At 41.7% G+C, this 23,290-nt stretch overlaps 1 protein-coding gene and 1 long non-coding RNA gene across 2 annotated transcripts in view; one reads left to right on the top strand and one right to left on the bottom strand.

Moving 5' to 3' along the window:
• Window positions 1-3,395, bottom strand: part of TBKBP1 (TBK1 binding protein 1) — a 68,329-nt gene extending 64,934 nt beyond the window's left edge. The window contains exon 1 of the mRNA XM_020785594.3: window positions 2,881-3,395. The gene's annotated coding sequence lies outside the window, so the exon portion shown is untranslated. The remainder of the gene's footprint in view (window positions 1-2,880) is intronic.
• LOC110074885 (uncharacterized) lies at window positions 1,707-10,455 on the top strand. The gene is made up of 3 exons (XR_002299863.3): window positions 1,707-1,839; window positions 9,112-9,200; window positions 10,143-10,455. It is a non-coding gene; the product is annotated as an uncharacterized LOC110074885 (long non-coding RNA).
• The last annotated feature ends 12,835 nt before the right edge of the window (window positions 10,456-23,290 follow it).

Raw genomic sequence — 23,290 nt, 5'->3', positions numbered from 1 at the left:
AACAACAATGTTCCAGAGACACAGAACTGGAAACAAATTCTTGCGGGATGATTTTGCCAGAAGTTAGAAAAGTTACTTTTTTTTTGTTCCAGAGCTCCAGTGGCCATGCTGGGTGGGGGATTCTAATGGTTCTTGCCCCACCCCATTAACCTTTCCTAATTCTGGTACTGTACTTGTATTGCTCCCATTCAGTCCAATGGGGCTTTCTCCGAGAAGTTTCCCTGTGGATTGGGCAGAAAAGGTCAGACATGTCAGATGCCCTGAAAGCACTCAGAATTTGCCTCTGGCGGCAGCTGTTTAGACAAGCGTGAAAAAAAAGTATCAGAACAAAACCTGCTGGATCAAACCAAAGGCGTATCTAAACCAGTATTCTGGTGCAACAGCGGTCAATCAATTGCCCCTGGGAAGCCCAGAAACAGCACACTCACAGACCCTAGCATCTGGTATTTGGAGACATCCTGCTTCCAGTACAGGAGGCAATATCTTTATTTCATTCTCTTCTATTTCAACCCTGTTTTTCTCCCAAAAAAGAGAGAGAGAGAGAAGTAGAAGAGAGAGAAGAAAATGGTGAACAAAGATTCAAACTCAAAATACCCAAGCTTCTTTCACAGTGTCAGCTCCTATGGTCTGTTGCAAGACATATAAATGCAAGGTATACAACCAAGAATCAGTACATAAAGGAAAGGAACATCTGTAAAGGCAATGGAACTGTCAGTCTCTGCATCATATTCCTTCCTAGCAGGCCAACAAAGTAGAAAGGGAGACACACGTTGCATAATCCCAGTTGCACGGGGACATCCAGTGGCTTCAAGCAGACACAGGGAAATGCACTCTGCATATACTCAGAGATCTTCTTCTCCACAACTGTTTCACAAATCACGCTGACGGGTGAATACTCTCATTCAGATTTGGATAATTTGATTAAAGAACTAAATGGCAGGGTTGGGGACTGGATTGCTCATTGGTTTAGGTATCTGGCTGCAGAGTCAGAGGTCGGGAATTCACTTCCTCACTGTGCCTGCTGTGCCTCGAGCCAGCCTGTGTGGCCTTGGGCACGCTGCACAGTCCCAGGATGCCCCCAGAAGAAGGGAATGGTGAACCACTTCTGTGTATTTTCTACCAAGAAAACCCTGAAAGGGGTTGCCATAAGTCGGAATTGACTTGGTGGCACACAACACAACAGCGGACGTTTACAGGGAACGTGAAAAATCAAACGAAGCAAGATTAATGTAAGTTGCTGAGGGTGGGGAAAGTATTATAGGTTAGGACGATGGGGGGAAAAATCAGACAGGGCTACATCCTGCGATTACAGGTTGGGTAGTGATGGAATGGGTGGGAGGAAGTCCTAGAATCCAACAGGACTGAAATTATGCTCGGGGGAGGGATTGTGGGATAAAATGGTTAGGGTGCAATTGTGTGTTTCTAATTAATCCCCTGTTAAATATATTTACAGACTGCCTTCTCTCTATCCTAGAATTCAGGGAAGCATACCTAGGATTTCTGGGATAATCAACTATCTATGGGACAAAGAGTAAATCCCAAACAACGGAGTGGGTGGGGAAGCACTGAGCAACACAGAGTGAGGCAGTTTCAAAGACAGAGTGGGAAGGCTATCAGCATATAAAAAATGTAGGGCAGCCCAAAGAAAGGAGTTCGATGGGAGGCGGGAGGGCACCCTATGAAAAGCGCAGGAGGAGGTGAGAAGGGTTCCTGGAAGAGGCATAATCAAAATGGTGTGAGACTGGAGGGGTGGGCAGGCGTGGAGAGGAAGTGAATGCAGATGGAAAGGCCAACAAAACAGCAGGAACGTGGGTGCAGAGTTCCTAGGAGTCAGCTGTGGTAAGAGAAGGGGGAAAGTCATAGAGAGACTGGCCCAACTTGTATTTTAACTAGATGGGGACAAGCAGAAATAGGACGGGAACTCTGGGAAAAATAGAAGTAACTGAGTTGATAAAACAATAAACCAGGAAGGGGGGCACAGGTTGGGGGGGGCAGCACAATGCAATTAGAAGGGGTAGGAGTGGGGGAAGGGAGAAAGAAAAAAAAACAGCAATGTGGGGAATAAAATTAAAATTTAAAGGGGGTGATGGGCCGGGGAAGGGCAGGGGATCTGGCTGGGTAGGAAAGTCCAGAGATGATGGGTGGTGTGTGTGAGGGGGGAGGGTTGATCTGAGGGCCAACTGATTCAAAATAAAATGGACAGAGAACCTGAAGAAAACATGGGTGGGGGGTTGTTTTCCTACTGCTTTGTGGAATCTGGGAAGAGAGGTGAGCAGACCTGAAGAGGGACTTATAGAAGGAGGGGGTCAGCATGAACTGTGCATAGGGAGGGGCAGAAGGCTTCATAGCTCGTCCTGGTGGTGGGGAGGTACAATAGGGGAGGCAGAAAACGAAACTGACGGCGGGGAGAGGGACAAGGTGCTAGTAACAACAGAGCGAGGGAAGCATGGGGGGGGGGGGTGAACATGCAATTAGCTCAGAGGGAGGCACAAATAAACAGGATGGAAAGCCTGGGTGCTCCAAAAGCACTCGTCCCCCTCCCCCCCCCCAGTTTCCCCGGCGAGGCGCTGGGCCGAAGCCACGGAGCGCACATCTGGCTGCCCCGTGATCCCACAGGGGTTGGGGTGGGCGCATGGGGGTGGACCGTCCCTCTCCTGCGAGTAGCCCCATCCTCTTCACTAGGGCGCATTCCTGGGGAGGCATCGCTCGCTTCTCTCCCTCCCCCCCCCCCCGTCACTAATGTTTCCTTCTTCCCTCAGGCAACCTTCTACTCTTCCTCTCCCTCCTGTCTTTCTCCGTTTTCTTCGCCAGGCTGATTCTTAAAGGGGGGGGGGGAAAGAGAAAAGGAAAACGGGGGGGGGGATTTAAGGTTGCACTTACATCACCTCCCAGCTCGGCAGAGAACAATAATCCATCCTGAGAGCAGCTGTAGACTGTGAAGAAGTAGATGCTTTGGGGAGGTGCTTCTTGAGGATGGGGGGGCGCTGTTTGCAGCGGTTCTCCCCCTTTTCTCCCCCCTTCTTCAGCCCCCTATCCCTCCTCGATCTCCAACGACTCTTTGCCCCCCCTCCTCAGGCTCACACCACCAAGAGTGCCATCACCAGGCTGACAAAACCACAACGTGTCCCACGTGGTGGCTTCACCTTTTGTGGCCTAAGGCGGCTCTGCCACACCTCCCCAAAAGAAAAAGCAGGGGAAGCGATCGCAATCTTCTTCGAGGAGGAAATGCTTGGAAAGGTTCCTCTTCTTCCTCCGCCTTCGGGTCTGACCGGCCTGGTGTAGCCTCTACTCTTCCTCCGTCTCTCATCCACTTGCTCCGCCAGCTCCCGTTTCCTGCTCCTCATAACACACATCCACACATACGGCTGAAGCAGGAAACAGTCACAGGAAAAAAAAGTCCCTTATTCGTCGTCTTAAAGAGAACCTGCAATAACAACAATAACCATCTGCCTCCACAGTCAACGGAGCGCATCACAACAAATCCAGCAACAAAAGCACACACTTGTGTTCTCTTTTGATCGGTCCTCCTAAGTCATAAAAGGACTGATAAACTGTGGAACTGGGTTTTTACTCCTGGGACCAACATGGCCATCTTTTTGTTTTAATTAACGAACAGAAACCAAAAAGTTGTTCCATTAAAGAGAGGATTATTGCAGGAGGCAGGGTGTCCTTTTTGTGTAATTAAATGCATTGTTGGGGCTAATTACTTTGTCAGGTTAAGCAGCATGCAGACTTTTTGAGACCTGCAGAAGGTACAAAGGCAGCATCTTTTTTGCTTTGTCAGGGTAAGGAGTGGAGGAAAGAGGGACACAAAAAAGATTGATTGGATGGTTGTATACCCTCAGATTAGGTTGGTGGCACAGTAGTTCTCAGTCTTTGTGTGCCTAATGTCCGCACCATGAGGACACCATAGGTGTCCCACCGTGGGGCAAAAAAACTAGTTTTTCCAGGAAAAACCTTTATGTTTAGAGACATTCTATTTTTGCTTTTATTGTTGACAGAAAGTTGGTGGGTAGCTGAAACAGGGAATGAAGGACAATCATTGAGTGTCTGAAGTTATTACTAGAGTGTCAAAAGAGAATAAGATAAAGTCAGTAGAAAACAGCATGTTATAATTTACAGGAAGACAGTGTTAGACAAACAGTAAACTCTTTTTATTAATGACTTGGATGAGGGAATGCAGGGAGTGCTTGTCAGATTTGCAGATTATACCAAATTGGGCGGAATAGCTCATACCCTAGAAGACAGAAACAACATTCAAAATGACCTTGATAGGATGGAGCACTGGGCCGAAAGCAACATAATGAAATTCAACAGGGATAAGTGCAAAGTACCGCACCTCGGAAATAGAAACCAATTGCACAGTTACAAGGTGGGGGATACCTGGCTCAGCAAAACTATGAGCAAGAAGGATCTTGGAATTGTCGTAGATCACAAACTAAATATGAGCCAACAGTGTGATGTGGCTACAAAATAGTCTAATGCTATTCTAGGCTGCATTAATAGAAGTATAGTTTCCAAATCCCACAAGGTGTTAGTACCCCTCTATTCAGCACTGGTTAGGCCTCACCTTGAGTATTGTGTCCTGGACACCACACTTCAAGAAGGATGCTAACAAATTGGAAAAAGTTCAGAGGAGGGAGACAGGGATGATCAGGGGGTTGGAAACCAAGCTTTATGAGGAAAGGCTGAAAGAATTGGGCATGTTTAGCATTGAGAAAAAAGACTAAGAGGTGATATGATAGCACTTTTCAAATATTTGAAAGGCTGTCATACAGAGGAGGGGTGAGATCTGTTCTCAATCATCCCAGAGTGCAGGACATGCAACAATGGGCTCAAATTAAAGGAAGACAAATTTTGGTTGTATATCAGGAATATACAACCTAACTGTTAGAGCAGTACAAGAGTGAAACCAGTTACCTCAGGACTTGGAGAGTCCTCCAAAACTGGAGGCATTAAATAAAAACTTAGATAATCACCTGGTAGATATGCTTTGATTGTATTCCTGCACTAAGCAGGGCATTGGACTTGATGGCCTTGTAGGCCCCTTCCAACTTCATTTTTCTGTGATTTCTTAGCAACATCTTTAATTTCTGCTATTGGAACAACTTCTCTAGGAGGATTCAGGAAGCTCCTCCCACATTCTATAAATTAGCTGTGGTGAAGAAATTAATACATTAATTCCCACCCTCAATTTTAGGCAAAAAACACATGTCCTTGGTTTCAATGCAACAGCTACTTTCTTCAGGGTTCTGCATTTTTTTTTTTTTTTACTCTTATAATACTTTAAGGGGTGCGCTGAACTGACAGAAGAAGGAAAACTAGGAAGGGAAATCCACTTCAGCCACCTCAGTTGCATATCCCTACATTTGGATTCCTTGGGATAGGAAAACAAATGTGGAAATTATGAATTTGGCAACTCAATTTCAACTCATCAGCAAGACCTCAGTTATAAAAGGATCCATGGAAGTCACTTTTCGAAGGCGATACTTAAAAATATTTACTAAGGTGCATGTGTTTTTAAATTGCGAAGTATTCACATTTCAAATCCAATTGCAAGTTACTGCATTTGAAATTAATGCAGAATGTATATTTGTTTTAAATTCTATTACACATTTTCAAGATGCACATTCATATATGTTTCTAGTTAATAGGTTTAGAATTATAATTAGGGCTATACATGTTATGTATAACATGTCCAAACTAACCCTATGAAGGGGAAGAACATAATAATGGATGATGCTGGGGGAGAGGAATAAGCCACAAACAACCATTATATGGCATCTTACTGGTTATGATTTAGACTAAAGAGCATCAAAAAAGTAAAATTAGCTTGAGTAGCACTGCTGCTAATAATAACACCTTGACTATGTGATACTTAGACATTTTGCTGCCTAAGGCAGAGCAGCGAATAAGGTTACTTGGGTATCTTTACAGAGACTTAAACAATAAAGTATTCCTTGTCGCTTTGTGACATCCAAAACCTGCTATCTGAGCAGCTGCCTCACTGTCTAATGGTAAAACTGTTGGAAATATTGCAGCGTGCTCATGATGCCTTCAACAGGTTTTAGCTGTTGAAGGGACTTTTCTGGACTGGGGCTGAATGTCACTCAATTCAGTGACATCACTCAATTCAGTGACTTAAGCAAATCAGTAGCAGCCAATTATTTCCCTCTCTACCTCAGATTTTTTCCCCATCTTTTTACACTTAATCAGGTTCTGTTGGTGTTAGCAATGGAGTCTGTCAGAAATGGACAGTGAGAGTTAATAGCGAAGTTAATAGTGAAGCTAGTTAACCAGTTAAGCTCAGTAATGTAACAAGTTAGCATTTTATGATGTTTGTTTTTATCTATGTAGAACTGTCATAAGTATACAGAAACATTTTATTCTTTTTCATACCCAGAGTCACTGAGTGAATGAATTGAGACACTAAGTGCCATTTGAGGTAAACTAACGAATAAGGGATGGGTCTATTGAGGGAGACTTGTAGCTCAATTTGCTCTGCAGGTTCCTGTCAGAACCTTTTTATCCATTGCATAATTAGAGGAAAGTTTAATTTATTTTAAAGCCACACTCAATTCTTCACACCACTCGGCCCCAAGAACGACAGGCACTCCATCTTATCTCTTGACAAACTTACCAATCAGAGCCAGTTGTATCTGGAGTATTCTGGGACTTGATATCCAAAATTAACTTTTTGAAGGATGAGGAATGTATGGTTTTACAGATGTTATTGGCTCTTACATCACCTCTGCCCATTTCTTATGTTGTTTGAGCAGACTGAAGTCATAGTCCAGCAACATTTGAAGTGTCTCAAGGTGCCTATTCCAGTTTGGATTCCTGAGTTATCTAACATATAGACTTCAGATGTCTAAGCTTATCAGCCTAATGAGATAGTTTGTTTGTATAATGGGTAGAAATGGGAACAAGCCAATCTGTCATGTTGGAACTGGGTCCAGAAGAAAACATAATGTTCCTGCCTTCCATGTGTTCAGAATTTTCCAGATGGAAGATGAACTGGTTACTGGTATCTCTGCAATGTGCTCCCATCGTCTGTTGCCCTGCTTATAGAGCTAGAAACATTTACTTCTGTGGGCTACAACTCCCAGAATCCCCCAGACAACCTGGCCATAGTTCATGTTGGCTAGGGGATTCTAGGACTGTAGTCTTTAAAACGTAACACACTTCAACTCTGTGGCCTGATAAGCAAATCACTTGAGATAGTTCATGCAAGCAAGACAAGCCATATGCTGTAGAGATTAAAAGACAAAACAATATTAATAGACCTTGCTATTCAAAGAAAACTTCCTAACAAACCACAGACAAACATTAGCAAAACAAAAAAACAAAACCAGATTCTATACACATAACACTTTGGGCTGCATCTCATATCCCACATTATATGTGGATGCAAGGAACAATTACAAAAGGAACTCAGCATTTATTTGTTTTATTATGTATTTATTTATTTATTTATTTATCTAACATATAGTTATTCTCTGCATCTATGCCTTATGTAGATGCAGAGAATAACTATAAAGTGAGGAGCAGCTCAACATTATACACAGAGAGAGTGAGTTATAATAGGTCTTACCATAGCAGCAGAAATCTTGGAGATAAAAAGAACAGTGTTTTGCAATACCAATGACAAAAACAGCTCTTGGGCCACAACCCAGACCTGCAGAGTTAAGATTTCTCAACTGGAGAGTTTTAATTGGTAAATAGCCAGTGTTAATGGATAGACTAGGACTCAGGAGTCCTGGGTTCAAATCCCTGTTCAACCATGGAAGCTCACTTGGTAAATCACTCTTTAAATATCTCATTTACCTTAAAATCCCTGTTAGAGTTGCTATAAGTCAATTTTGGCTTGACAGCATATAACAGCAACAGAGTTTTAATTGGCTTGCATTCTGGAAGGAGGAGCCCGGCTCCTTGGCATGGCCCCCGTGTATTAGGACAGTCTGTAAAACATCTCCAGAAAAGGAGACAAAGAAGGATACAAATCTGCGTTAAATTTTTCATAGGCTCATTTGTATGCATGTATAAAAATTAAGAAGTAATTAGAAAAAGGTGCATAGTAGTACAGTCTTCTCTAGAAATGTGCATGGCTGTGAGCAGATAGATGACCGGGAAAGGGGTGGGGGGAGGTGACCGGCCGGCCCGCCTGCCTCATTTCGGGAGCTGGGGTCTTTTGGTTCGGAGGCCAACTCCTAACACAGTGATTGGCGCATAAGAGGGGTGTCCTTTTCTGGAGCTGGGATCTATAATCTTCTGTCTAACGGCCATTGTGTCGTAGTGGACAGAGTTTCGGTTTGGGACCCAGGAGATTTGGGTTCAAATCTTCGCCAGGAAACTCACTGGAGGAGGGGGGGCAAAGATAAAACGCTCCTTGAACGTTGCACAGTGCACATATTTGTGCACATTGCACATAGTGTCTCCATGAGTCATAAGCAGCTTGGAGATAGCACAGCAGTACCCCCAAAGTACTAACAGGACTTAAGGTGCTTCAAAGTCCCTGCCCCGCTCTCCCTTCATAGGTTTAGTCACCTGTAAAGTGGACAGCTCTTGAAATAGAATACTCTTCTCTGTAAATTAGGACAGATGGCCATCTTACTATATATATACTAGGTGCTGTTATTTTTTTAAAATAAATTAACAACTTTAATACAGTATAATGTTACAAGTATAATGGAGGAGGAGGAGGAGGACGGACAGGGAGGAATCCTTTTTGCACCCTGGATTTAAAAATAAAATCCCTTGCCTGCAAATGGGTCTATAGAAGTTGAAAGGAACAAGGAGAAGAGAGGAAGGCATTCTTTCCTGGATTTGTTTTATTTTCTCTTTTTGCTCTTCCGATTTGCAGTAGAGTACTTTGAAATACAAATTAGGTCTTGCCATCCGCTCTGATGTTAGAGTTGATGGGGGGGGGGGGAGAATAAATAAATAAAATGAACAGATCTCTCTCTCTCTCTCTCTCTCTCTCTCACACACACACACACACACCCTGCAGCTCTTCAGTCTATCTGGCTTTATTGTGCAAGAATAGACAAGTGACTCAGAGGTAAAATATAACACTTGGAGTTATGAGGAAATCAACTTTCTCTTTTGCAGGCAGCAAAGGAAGTCATCCTACTTTCCTTGGGTCTACTTTTCACAGAGATGACAAAGCTGCATCCGGGCAGGACCACTTCAGAATGCAGGTTAGGGAAATGGCATTTGAATTTTAATCCATGTGAAGAGAGAGAAAAAAAAGTAGTCTACAGAAGGCCAGCATTTGGGAAAGAAGAGTTGCAGTCAATCCTTTCCTGGACAAATTTCTATCATACACTGAAATCCTATTGCTTAGTATAGTAAATTGCACTTGAATAGGCACGTTAATCAACAGGGATTTTGTGAGTCAGCTCCTCCATAAATCCCATTGATTCAAGTGGACCTACTTTAACTGTGATTCACTATGTAGGCCCATTTGAATAAATGGAAGCTAACGGAGGAATTGACTCACCAAATCCCCATTGGTTGAATGGGCCTACTCTAGTGTGATTTAATATGATAAGCAACAAGGTTTTGACCATGGAATTGTAGAGCTGGAAGACATCTTGTTTGATTTAATTCATCTCTCTACCGTCTGTAGGAAATCCATTGCTGAAGCATTCCTGACAGAATGGCTATGCCAGAGGACTCCAAACTTTTCAGTATAAGGGCCACATCATATATTTTACACATTTTTGAGGGCTGCAGGAGGGAAGGGGGATCCAAGTGATCCCCCATGCCCGCTACCTTGCAAAGTGGGGGTGGGGGGATCTCTTGTGTCCCCCTTCCCTCCTCTCCCTATGTCCAGGCCGGATTAAAAGGCAAAGTAGGCCAGATATGGCCCGGGGGCTATAGTTTGGAGACTCCTGGGCTATCTAATGTCGGCTTAAAACCTCAAGTAAAGGATGGTTCCACCATCTTACATTCTTGTTAAAAACCTCTTATGATCAGAAATTTATTCTTAATGTTAGTCAAAATCTCCTTCCTGTGATTTGGATTATTTGGTTTGGGTCTTATCCTCTGAAGCCACCAAAAAAAAATCTTGCTACATTTTCTACATGGCAGCTCTTTCTATGTCATCTCATATCAACTTTCAGTCTTTTCTTCTCCAGGCTAGAGATACCCAGCTTCTTTAACAATTGTTCCAAAGAAAGGAAGGAGATCTTCTCAGATTTGTGCAATCCACTTGATGAGCATCCACTCCCTCTACTCTTCCATCTAAGTCATTTACAAATATGCTGAACAACTTTGGGCTGAAGACAGAACTTTGTAACACCTCACGGTTCACCTTTCTCCAGAATAACAAGAAACCATTGGCGAGTACTCTATCTATGGTCCATCAACCAACTACAGATTCACCTAACAGTAGCATAATCTAGTTCACATTTTATCCACAAAATCACAATAAAGTCTTCCTAAAATCAAGATACACAATATCCACAGCATTTTTCTGATCTAACAAATTTGTAATGTTGGGTGTGGGTGAGAAAGAGAGATCAGTTCTGCCATTATTTGTTTTAGATAAACCTTTGCTAGGTTCTGGGAATCACTGCATTCTTTTCTAGGTGCTCACAGATCAACTGTTTAATGCTATTGATGTCAAAATGCCTAGGAGGTAGTTGCATGGATCCTCTTTCTTCTTTCTGAAAATGGTAACAACAGGATTTAAGAACCTAATTTTCTCTTCATGTGTCCTTAAACAATTCAGTCTGAAGCTCTGAGATTACATCTGCTTTGGCACCCTTGGGTATCGCCATGTAAAATTTAAATGAATTCAAAGGTCAATGTTCTGGTGCACCTTTTGGGTCACAAATTGTGACTATCAATCTGTACTAGGTGAAGCCTTGTTGATTTATCACACATTAAACTGCTGAAAAGCACAGAGGCCCAATGTAAAGTTACTGCTCAAATTTTTCTGTTGAAATCCTTGTTTTAAAAGTTGAATAACTAGATCAGACAACAGAATGGATTTTTTATAATCTCCCTTTTTTATTATTTTCATGTTGCCTGGAGCCCTCCCAAGGTGGAGTAGGATATAAAGGAAACAGTACAAAACAATAAAAAAAATAAACTGCAGGAAAAGCCACTTATTTCAACATAAATCAGCCTCCAAGGAAAGGCTAGCAAAACCGGGCAGATTTTCAGAGCTTTCCTGAAAACCTGCAAAGAAAGGGGTTTGACGAAATCCACCCACTCCATGATTGAAGCAAGGTGGAATTAGATGCACTACAGAGATTGTCCAAACTGGGAATAACTTCTGTATGACGTATGATTATGCACCTCACAGGATGTGAAATACCAATTCATTCATATTCTCTGAGGAGTAACCTACGCAATCAGCATGTCAAGCATGATTTAATAAATAAATAAACTAAAAAGTAACTGTGATGTTGTAATGTGTTCAGGACAGAACAGAAGTCAAGAGAATCTGGAAGCAGCAATGTATATCTGGGTTTGTTTTTTTAAGTGCATATTTTAAAAAGTGATGTGACCAATTACTTGATAATAGCTAATGGATCAGGAAGGTAGAATTCCAGTTCCTAATATGATTTTTTTTTTCAAAAAGTCAATTGGAACAATTCTTTCATCTGCTAGGAAAAAAAAGTTGGTCTCTCCCCCCCCCCTCCCCACAACATTGCTTTGTTGTACAAATTAAATAATATTCTTAAAATGGCAGAGCTGGAAGGGATCCTATGGCTCATCGAATCCAGTCCCTGTCAGGGAGGTACAGTGGGCAATCGAAGTCCCAGCCTCTGGCTCCATAGCCAGATACCTTAACCACAGTAAAATATTGAATTTTCTGATGGGATGGATAATCTTAGGAAAACATCTTGCATCTCTTAAATTCCTCCGCATCAACTACCAAACTTCAACAACAAACTATAAAAAAACCCAAGTGAAATAAGCATCATGCTTTTTTTATATTGTGGTTTGTCACCAAATGTCAGCAGTGAGGTAGCAGTGGGGTTTGGCCACTGTAAAGCAGAACTGTTTTGCTCTGCTGCACCCACTGAAATTATTTATCCCTCTCAAAAAGAAATAGGGACTAACAGCTTAATTCTACAGATGCTAGCTAGGTGATATAGGTATTCTTATGCAGAAGATATTCCTCCATACCAGTGTCACTTACAAAGGATAGGGAAGAGATAAACACCATATTAAAGGCAAGCCTTATCCATGTTCTTGTTGTTATAAACCCTTGAGTCACTTAAGTCGTGTCCGACTCTTCGTGACCCCATGGTCCAGAGCACACCAGGCCCTCCTGTCTTCTACTGCCTCCTGGAGTTGGATCAAATTCATGTTGGCAGCTTCGATGACACTGTCCAACCATCTCATCCTCTGTCGTCCCCTTCTCCTCTTGCCTTCACACTTTCCTAACATCAGGGTCTTTTCCAGGGAGTCTACAACCTATGACAACTTTATAAATTAATTTATCTCTAAAATGTCCTATACTATCACGTTCCTCTTACTGAAAAGTGATGTAGTAGACATTTGAAGTACAGGAATGCATGCTGATAGTCCTCACAGCCAGTCTCTCCCCACCAAGGAGAGGCCAAAGACAGCTGGAGTTAGACTTTTCAACAAATGAGAGAAGCTGGTCTTTTGTAAAGTTAATGACTCTTAGCTGCCATTCACAACCAAACCACCTTCAGATATTTCAGTTCAAACCTTGCAGGGAAACCATAAAGTGGCTGACCTGAAAGACTGGTCTTTCATGCTTGTGAGATGGTTGAAACCAGGTAAGAACAAGCTTCAGCCACCTACATAGATAGAGATTTTATGTTCCCCCTGATGCTGTGACCAGAAGAATCAAATTACAGTAAACCTAAACGGCAGCTTTGCAAGCTGGGAAAAATGTCTTTCTCATACACATAGAGTTCAAGAAAGTTACTTTTTTAGACTACAACTCCAAGAATCTCCCAGATAGCACAGCTATCTATAGGGTTCAAAGAGTTGTAGTCAAAAAGAAGTTATTTTTTCTGAGCTCTGTGTCACATGTCACTGCTGTAAGGCTTTCAGAATAATTTAAAAACTCCTTAATTTTCTGTGTATGGATAGATTGTGACACAGTATAGTTCTCGGCTTGTCTCCTTCATCCTCCAATGAAAATAAGCCCTACTGGAAGATTTTTAGAAAGCAAAACTCCTTTAAAAATTGTAGATACAGTATTGAGCATCCATACCCCCTTCTCAGTGATACTCTATGCAGTCGTTGTTACTCAGTGCATCTATAAATTTGTGTGCTCACATCAAAAGCATAGATCACACTAGGCAATCATTATTTAGCAAAGGCAACATGTGCTACGTTCAAGGAAAGATGATCTGGAGGTCCAGGTGGTACACACTAATCAGCATACAAACATCTGGCTGCAAGACAATCCAATTCTTAGCATTGTTGCTGCATCTCCTGAACATATCCCTGCCTTGAAATTAAAATCCAGCATCTTACCAGCAGTCAGGTTAAAATTATCTCTTGTGTCCACCTAGAAATATTACATGTGGAAGAACATGTAAAAAGCAAGATACAAATACCAAAAAAGAAAACGCACACATAAATAAACGTGAGACCCAGCCACAACACTTTTATTTGGGCTGTTGTTATTGTTGCTCTCACAAAAAAAGAGGTAGCCACACTTGTGCAAGAGACAACTGTTTAAAAAATTATTTGAAATGCAGCACCAACTGCAGTTGTGATTATGTGTTCCAATCCTATTCCATAGTAGTCTCCTTGTACTATTCCAGTAGTGAGATGTCAACTTAATTCTCAAAGTCTGAGATAGACAATTGAGTGCCCTCCGGATAGTCTGAATATAACTCCCATATGGGCCCACAAGGATGGCCAAGGGTCAGGAATTATAGAACTTGTAGTCCAAAACATCTAGAGACCATCAAATTAGCTGTCCTGCCTCCAACTCTTGTATCTTCACATTAATAATAATAATTTCATATTATCAAGTACATTCTGACTTATGGCAACCCTTTCCAGAGTTTTCTAAGGTAGAGAATACACAGAAGTTTACCATTCCTTTCTTCTGGAGGTATCTTGAGACTATCCTGCTGGCCCAAGGCTGCACAGGCTGGCTCCTCAAAGTCCTAGCCTCTGGTTCTGCAGCCAACTACCTAAACCACTGAGCTATCCAGCCATCTTCACATTATTGAATATAACAATGTATTGTTGAACACAAGTACTTGCAAAGAGCTTCTCTTTCTATTTATATATGAATTTTATTACAACATGTGCATTTGTTTTACACCTGCATTAGGAGGTGCAGCGGTGTCCCTTCTATTTACAATTGTTTACTGTGTAAATGATAATCTGATTTAGACTCATTCCATGCACAATATTATGGGAAATTAGTTGGCTGACAAATATGTAATGAAGTAGCTATTGTGAAGGTCAGAACAGAACAGGAAGCCAAAGCCATAATTATCACTGTTAAAGCACTTTGTCCTTGAAATATAGATATCCATAGCTAAAAGAGGTTCAGTTGGACATCTTCACTTCACTTTGGTGAACTGTGGTGTTTTACGAAGTTCTGTCTTAGGCCCAATATTGTTCAAAATCTTTATAAATGACTTAGAGTTGTAGAGCAGAATAGATGCTCATCAGATCTGTGGTGTATAAACCATTAATGAGTAACTTTTGAGCAAGATCTGACCCAGAAGGTTCCTCAGCTACACCAGAAGCTTCTTCTCTCCTGTTAATGCCTATCAGAAACGAAGATAAGAGATCATTTAAGGCTAGGGAAGTTACTGAGAGATAGGATATAATGTCCCAACAAGCACCTTAGATGTGGGCGACTTCTGGCTCTCCGAAATGTTGCTGGATTGCAACTCGCATAATCCCTCCCTGACAGCTATGGTGGTTAGATTGATGGGAGTACAGTAACTGGAGGGGGACAGACAAGAGCACCACCAGTATCAACACCCTCCTTAGATATTTAGATACATGACATTAGTTACTTAAAATCTACTAAGCTAGCTCCAATATGTTTGGTGGTTCTCCTGTTCGTTATAAGGTTGGGAGCCTGAACATCTGCCCCAAAGACCTGCCCTTGCAGCATCGGAACTGGGAACTCCACATAGTAGAGTTTTCAGTGTATGGTGTCAGTTTTCCTATTTTCCCATTATTTTAAAAAAAAAAACATCAAGGGGAAAGAGTGCCCTTGTTATAGAATTGTATTCATGATTTTTTTCAAGACCCTTGCTTATTTTCCCAGATTATGCTAATTGCATCAAGATTTTGTCATGCATTCAGTGAACTGAAGCATAAGTCTGGATTTAACCCATTTGGTTTTAGGTGATATGAAAAAATAATGTAAGGATACAAAGGCAATATAGAAATAGCCTTTAAAAGTACATATGATACTCATGGGATGAAATCCAAGTAAAACAGGCACAATGAATCAAGAGAGATTTGGTGAGTCAAATCCTCTGTAAATTCCATTGATTTGAGGGGCCCGCTCTGGTTGAGACTTAGCAACAGGATTTTAGCCTTCAAAAAGGAGGAACCTGGGAACTACAGACCAGTCAGTTTGACATCAATCCCAGGAAAAATTCTGGAACAAATTATAAAGTCGTCACTATGCAAACACCTAGAAAACAAAGCAGTAATAACTCGAAGCTAACATGGAACAAATCCTGCCAAAGTAATCTGATTTTTTTTAATTGAGTAACTTCTCTGTAGACAGAGGGAAAGCTATATCTTGATTTCATCAAAGCTTTTGACGAAGTGCCCCATGATATCCTGATTAGCAAGCTAACTAGGTATGGGCTGGATAGATCAAGTATCAGCTACAAAATCATACTCAGAGGATGATGATTAATGTCTCTTTCTCATACTGGGAAGAGGTAACAACTGAGATACCCCAGGGGTCATTCTTGGGCCCAGTGCTATTCAATATTGTATCAATGACCTGGATCAGGGATGCAGGGAATGCTAATAAAATTTGCAAATGACAGAAAATTGGGTGGAATAGCTAGCACCCTTGAAGACAGAAACAAAATTCAAATGATCTTGATAGGATGGAGCACTGAGCTGAAAATAACAGAATGGAATTCAACAGGAATAAGTGCAAAGTGCTACACCTAGGAAAAAGAAACCAAACACACAGTTACAAGATGGGGGATACCCGGCTCAGCAATACAAGTGAAAACAATCAAGGAATTGTCACAGATCACAAGCTGAATATGAGCCAAAAGTGTGATGTGGCTACAAAAAAGGCAAATGCTATTTTAGGTTGCATCACTAGAAGAATAGTCTCAAAATTCTGCAGGATACTACTTCCCCTCTATTTGGCACTGGTTAGGCCTCATCTTTAGTAGATTAGGCCTCATATTGAGTACTGTGTCCAGTTCTGGACACCACACTTCAAGAAGGATGCCAACAAGTTGGAACAAGTTCAGAGGAGGGTAAAATGGATGATCAGGGGCCTGGAAACCAAGCCTTATGAAGAATTCCTAAAAGAATTGAGCATATATAGCCTTGAGAAAATAAGACTGATGGAAGATACGATAACACTTTTCAAATATTTGAAAGGTTGTCATACAGTGAAGGGAATTAACCCAAGCCGGAATTAAGATTGCCGGAAGAAAGATCAACAACCTGAGATATGCAGATGATACCACTCTGATGGCAGAAAGTGAGGAGGAATTAAAGAACCTCTTAATGAGGGTGAAAGAGGAGAGTGCAAAAAATGGTCTGAAGCTCAACATCAAAAAAACTAAGATCATGGCCAGTGGTCCCATCACATCCAGGCAAATCAAAGGGGAAGATATGGAGGCAGTGACAGATTTTACTTTCTTGGGCTCCATGATCACTGCAGATGGTGACAGCAGCCATGAAATTAAAAGACGCTTGCTTCTTGGGAGGAAAGCAATGACAAACCTAGACAGCATCTTAAAAAGCAGAGACATCACCTTGCCAACAAAAGTCCGCATAGTCAAAGCTATGGTTTTTCCTGTAGTGATGTATGGAAGCAAGAGCTTGGACCATAAAGAAAGCTGACCACTGAAGAATTGATGCTTTTGAATTGTGGTGCTGGAAGAGGCTCTTGAGAGTCCCCTGGACTGCAAGGAGAACAAACCTACCCATTTTGAAGGAAATCAAACCTGAGCGCTCACTGGAAGGACAGATCCTGAAGCTGAGGCTCCAATACTTTGGTCATCTCATGAGAAGAGCAGACTCCCTGGAAAAGACCTTGATGTTAGGAAAATGTGAAGGCAAGAGGAGAAGGGGACGACAGAGGATGAGATAGTTGGACAGTGTCATCAAAGCTACCAACATGAATTTGACCAAACTCCGGGAGGCAATGGAAGACGGGAGGGCCTGGCATGCTCTGGTCCATGGGGTCAGAAAGAGTCGGACACGACTAAATGACTGAACAACAACAATAGTATCAGAATATTATAATCTTGTTGTAAAAGTGAAGTTGATCTGTAGGGAGTTCTGTATTTAAGGCAGTGATTGCTACACAGGTGAACTGCACTTTATGAAGTTATGGGCTGGCTCTGGCCCATGGGGTCACGAAGAGTTGGACACAACTTAATGACTAAACAACAACATACAGAGAAGGGGCAGGATCTGTTCTCAATCAACCCAGAGTGCAGGACACATAACAATGGCCTCAAGTTACAGAAATACAGATTTCAGTTGAATATCAGGAAAAAAGTTCCTTACTGTTAGAGCAGTACGACTGTGGAACCAATTATCTCGAGAGGTGATGAGTGTTGCAACATTGGAGGAGTTAAAGAGAAATTTAGACAACCACCTGGCATATATCTTTTGATTTGTATTCCTGCACTGAGCAGGACTCTATGGCCTTATAGGCACCTTCCAACTTCGTGATTATATGATTCTAAATCAACTTGAGCAGGTGGAAGCTCTCTCAATCTTAACCATCCTTCTTCAAAAGAAAGCTAGTTTATACAAGTGTATTCATCTTATTGCTCTAATTTCCCATGTTTTCTTGTCAATCCATAGATGAGGAATGTGTGCCCCTTCAGAAATTGTTGAACTGCACATCCCATCATCCTCAGCTACCAGACTCAGTAAGTAAGAGTGTTGCCCATCAATATGTATTAGGAGGGTCAAGGGGTTCCCATCCCTGGCCTAGCCTAACCATTCAGCAGCACGTGAGTCAAGGACCTGTGACAGAACTGAATGAACCACTTTGCAAGCATGAGTTTAAAAAAACAAAACAATACTCATGTACATAAATGTATTCCTGCAAGCACAAAACATAGTAAGGAAAAGGGTGGATCAGAACATTTTCCTCATGCACTGGGATTTGTTTACTTCATTTTAACTTACAAGGGTTTAAATATTATTTTTTTCTATGTAAAGATTTTGAGAAAAAGGCATTCCGTAGCTAAAGTGGTACAATCCATGCTATCATTCTATCTGCTGAATGATTAGACCAGACCTCTGCAATTCCCAGGGTAGCCTTTTTCACCACCATTTTCAGCTGTTGTTGGATTTCCAAGTCTCATCGTCCCTCATAATTGTCTGGGTTGAGTCTGTCCAGTGACACTGGGAGAGCTGGACATTGCCCACCCTTTTTTGTAGTGGATATGAATACTGAACCTGAATCTGAACTCACACTCATATTTAAACAAGAGAGCCGATGCGATGCAAGGATTCATATAAAAAGCAATCCAATGAACTTCAAGTTTAAAATTCTGTTTCAAGGCAGGAAGCTTAGCCAATCATCCTGTTTGTCTGCCTACTTCACAAACCTATGAAGAGGATAAAATGAGTGGCATGAAAGAGAAACATGAATATGCCGAACTCCTTGGATGAATGGAGGCGGTATTAAAATGTAAATTACAACTATAAAAGCAAATGATAAATGAGGAGCAGTTAATAAGTAGAATACTAGCCCAAGTAACCTTGGGTCAGTCATGCTTTGGAAACTGAAGTCTTAGAGGGTTTTAATGAGTCCCAACAGAGCAATATTAATTTACATCTGTCACCTTAAGGAATGGGAAGATACAAATGAAGGAAGTAAATAGTTTGAATTTTGTCTGCTTGAGAAGGCCATCACCAATAGGTTCCTTAAGAAAAACCTTCAGTGGTGCATTGGGGAGAATAAATCCCTCACATACTAAATAATCAAGACAACTATAGATTTCTTATACAAGGAAAGTTCTATATTGCAAAGGTTTAGTGGAATGTCAAGGCCATAGATGTGGTTTTTGTAAGACCCAAGGGCATCTTAAATCACCCCAAAGCAGGAAAGCAAGCATAAATTTTGTGGTTCCACAAAGAAATGTTACAACAAACAGCACTCCTTCACCATCGGAAATGGTATGGACTAAACTAGAACAGGGATAGGGAGATGTTGGACTTCCAAACATTTTAGACTTCGGTTTCTTGAAATCTCTGTGAGTATGGCTGATTGTGAAATACCTTGGGAAGATATAATTCAAAACATTTGGAGGCCTGATCCCCACTACCTGTCTTTTTAGAAGTTAAGGACTGGTAGGTTCAATTTGGGCATAACCCTTCAGTGAAATGGTGTGAACAGCAAACATTATGTAGAGGTAAGTTTCCACAGACAATCAGCTACCATGGAGTGTGCAGAAAAGAGACCAAGTGTGGTGTAGTGCACTGATTCTTAACCTTGTGTTACTCAGTTTTGGACTGCAACTCCCAGAAGCCTTCACCACCAACTGTGCTGGCTGGGGTTTCTGGGAATTGCAGTTCAAAAACAGCCGAGTAACAAAGGTTAAGAACCACTGGTGTAGTGGATAGAGTGATGGACTAGTACTCTGGAGAACAGGGTTTTAGTTCCTACTTGGCCATGGGAACTAACTTGGGAGTGAAACTGGTAAAACCGTAAATTTCTCACTTACCTTGAAAGCTCTATTATAGTTGCTGTAAGTTGGTTCTGACTTGATAGCACAAAACACATCCAGGTTTCTGCAATCAGCTACCCTGGAGAGTGCAGGAAAGAGACCCAAGTGTCCCTAAATAGCCTGCTGAATTTCCAGAAGAGAACTCCACTTACAGCAGCTTGTATCCACATTAAAATCTCACGGTCCAAAAGCATTTTTGCTGCCTCATTTGACCAAGACATTTTTCCTGGCTCAGGCAAAGCACAAAATAGCATCTCCTGTTCCACACAGAGAAGATAAACTGACCGTCACCTCTTCCCTCAGGGATGATTGGGTAGCAGCTTTCTTCTCAGCTGAGGCTAATAGGTGGGAACAGGGGGTGATTGTCTGGAAGGCCCACCTCTGTTCTCCAACAGGAGCATCCAGAGGGCTAATGCCACTACTCCCCTTCCCATTATGCAGCATCTGCAGCTGTGGCAAATGTCTCATTCTCTCCAATGGGATGGGCTGCACTATTTCCTTGTCCTTCTAGTAATACTGTGATTGTAAGTCTATGTTTTTGCCATCTGGTAATGCTCCATGTATTGGATGGACTATGAAAGCTTATGCCACCATGGCTTCTAAGATATTACAAAATTATTGCAACTTACTAAATATTTAGAAAGACTCCTCACCACTGCCTTAAGGATAGAGAGATCTTGATGACCCTGTGGCATAATAGGAACGTGGGGATGTTGCCAATGCCTTTGGGTCAGATGTAGAGATCTTCGTAACAGCAGCAGCAAGGGAGTGAATTTCATCGAACAGTAACATGAGGGCCACATAATAGGCATCTGAGGATGCAATTTGTGGACCATTACTAGATTGTTACTAGAATTTCCCATGTTATAGGTATTACTCAGGCTGTATTTTAATTAATTGAATTCAGATGCCCTCCACTTTACAGGTTACATTTAGGAAGACATTTAGGGATGAAGGTATGGCCCCCCAAAAGTGTTGGATTGCCAACTCCCTCAGGCCACCAACAAAGCCTAAACTGGCTTAAACTGATGGGTACTGGAATCCAACATCGCCTGAAGACAGACACTAACTTGTTTGCTTGTGAATTTTTACATGTTCTTGTTGCAATGGTAAAAATCCACAAGTGCTACAAAAACTGAGACTACTTTCTGTGGAGAGATTCCTAACTTTCATCTCCACAAAGCTTAAGTGACACTTCAGCCAAATTTTTCTAAGCTGTGAAGTTAAAGGGCTCCTACATGGAATACTGCTTAGTCATTTTAAACACTTATGAAACCCTGCCAAAATAATAGTAATTACTAGCTTGTTGGGAGGTTAATGGAAGAATCCACGGAGCATTATAATATTCTGTGTTGGAATGAAGGAAATTCTCCCTTCTAATTAATTTCTATACAAGCTCAAGAGCCAGCACATGTAGCTGCCATGTGTCAAAAGGTCACAAAGAACTGCATGCAGATTAGCACTCAAATACAAACATCACTGATGCTAATTTTAATTTTTTTAATTTCCAGGTTTCATGTTTACTACTGTGGAACCTTTTGTTGAAAGATAGATACTCTGATGCCTCCCCCACATGTCCATCTGTTCAAGATACCTTAATTTTAAAAAAAGGCTACATTTCTTCATTCTTACAGTAAATGCTGATGCAGCACACCTGTGTGGCGACTTATCCAGGAGCCACTTAAAAGAAATAGGCTTGTCTTTAAAAGATCTGTGAAAATGCATGAATGCTATAAATGAAGCCTAGAACTTCACTTCTTTAGCCTGTTCCTAAGCAGTTTACTTCAAGGCATATGATAGGCTGCGCTTGCATGTGATTGCTTGGAAGGACTGTCTCAGGGCAATATGAACTACATTATTCCTTCAGCATGGTTACATCTATTGTAAGGACTAGAGAACACACCACCAGATGTTGGTAAGCCCCAACTCCTGTCAGCTAGTCCTAGCTAATGGTGTGGTGTGAAGGGAATTGCATTTCATCACAGTCTGCAAGACTGGTTTTCCACTCCTGACTTATATGAAGAGCATCCCTTTTCCATCCCATGTTGTCTGCAGTTAAGAAAATGTTTTTCTATATACCCAATGAATTGGACCACAAAGTGTTTTAAAGCCATTTCCAGCCATGCAGTAGTTTTACTTACTCACAGCCAAGGCACATACCCTTTATGGAAATGTGACACACAGCTGATATTTGCAAGCCTCTAGATGCATTCCATTAATTATAAGACATCCTAGAGTTTTCCTGAGAATTGACTGCTTCTCCTGAAATGCAGAAAGGATTTGGAGGGGTGTGTATGCTTTAGGTACAGGAGCTTGCTGTGGTATTATGCCACTGAGTATGTGCTAAGAACTGCAGCAGCTTGACAAATGCCTTTGTGGAAGAGGAACAGGGTGTTTCCACCCCTCCCCTCGAAGAACAGGAACTGGCTCATATATCTCAGCTCAGGAGAAAGGTGTTTGTTTATAAGTCAGAGACTAGCGTTGTACTCAGCCTCTGCCATTCTAGAAGTCAGGCAGCACAGGATAGCGAGAAAGGAAAAAAAATAGGACACAGATTTTGGTTTCCACTACTAACTCAGTGTACTTTATTCACCTGCAGCCTACAGCTGAACAGCCAACACTGGACAGAGTTCAGTAGCACTGAGGAATGATCAGATCTCCCTCTTCACACACACCCTCCCCAATTCAGGAATGGCTTTCGTTTTGTGGGTGTCTTTCAAAGAAAACCCCACCCCAAAGAAAAAAGGCATTAAGAAAAGGTGGACCCAGGTTTATCAGAAGCCCATCTTTCAGACTCATGTTGGAACCATCCCACTTTACCACCTGGTCTTCTCTGTACACTGGTTCGAGAAATCTGCACTGGGGGCTGCAACTCTGAACCTGGCACTGAAAGGCACGCATCAGATACCCTGTACAAGAAACTGGCATATTTGCTTGCTTGTCCAATGAGGATGGGCAATCAAAGAGGATCCCAGGATGAGCCTGAGAAAGTGCGGAGGCAGAGAAAGGATTTGAGAGAGGCTTTTTTTTAAAAAAAATGCTTCTTGAAAGATATGAGATTTCCTACCTGACAAGGCAAGCTTGAAAGCACCCAACTCTTAAAAAGCCCCTAAGCATCAAAAGCTGCATAGTTAGAAGTAGGCGAATCTCATCCCCTCCTGCCTCCTTTTAAGAATCCTGAAGTTACAAAGCTGCTACCTTTCCCCATCCACTGAGAAATGAGGGAAAAGGATTGTTTTTAAAAGTTATGGAACAATACAGAATTTTAACAGATATACTGTAGACCCTAACACACAGCTGTCCCATCCAACTGCTACTTTTTTTTCCTTTTTGGTAAAAAAAAAAGAGATAAATTTCCGGTTTGCTGGAAAGACCAATAGAAAAAAAGTAGTACTGGTGGG

This window comes from Pogona vitticeps, chromosome 6 (genome assembly GCF_051106095.1).
Source record: "Pogona vitticeps strain Pit_001003342236 chromosome 6, PviZW2.1, whole genome shotgun sequence".
In the NCBI taxonomy this organism is placed as follows: Eukaryota; Metazoa; Chordata; class Lepidosauria; order Squamata; family Agamidae; genus Pogona; species Pogona vitticeps.
The sequence above is the reverse complement of the archived record's forward strand: the minus strand, read 5'-3'. Positions and strand labels throughout refer to the sequence as shown.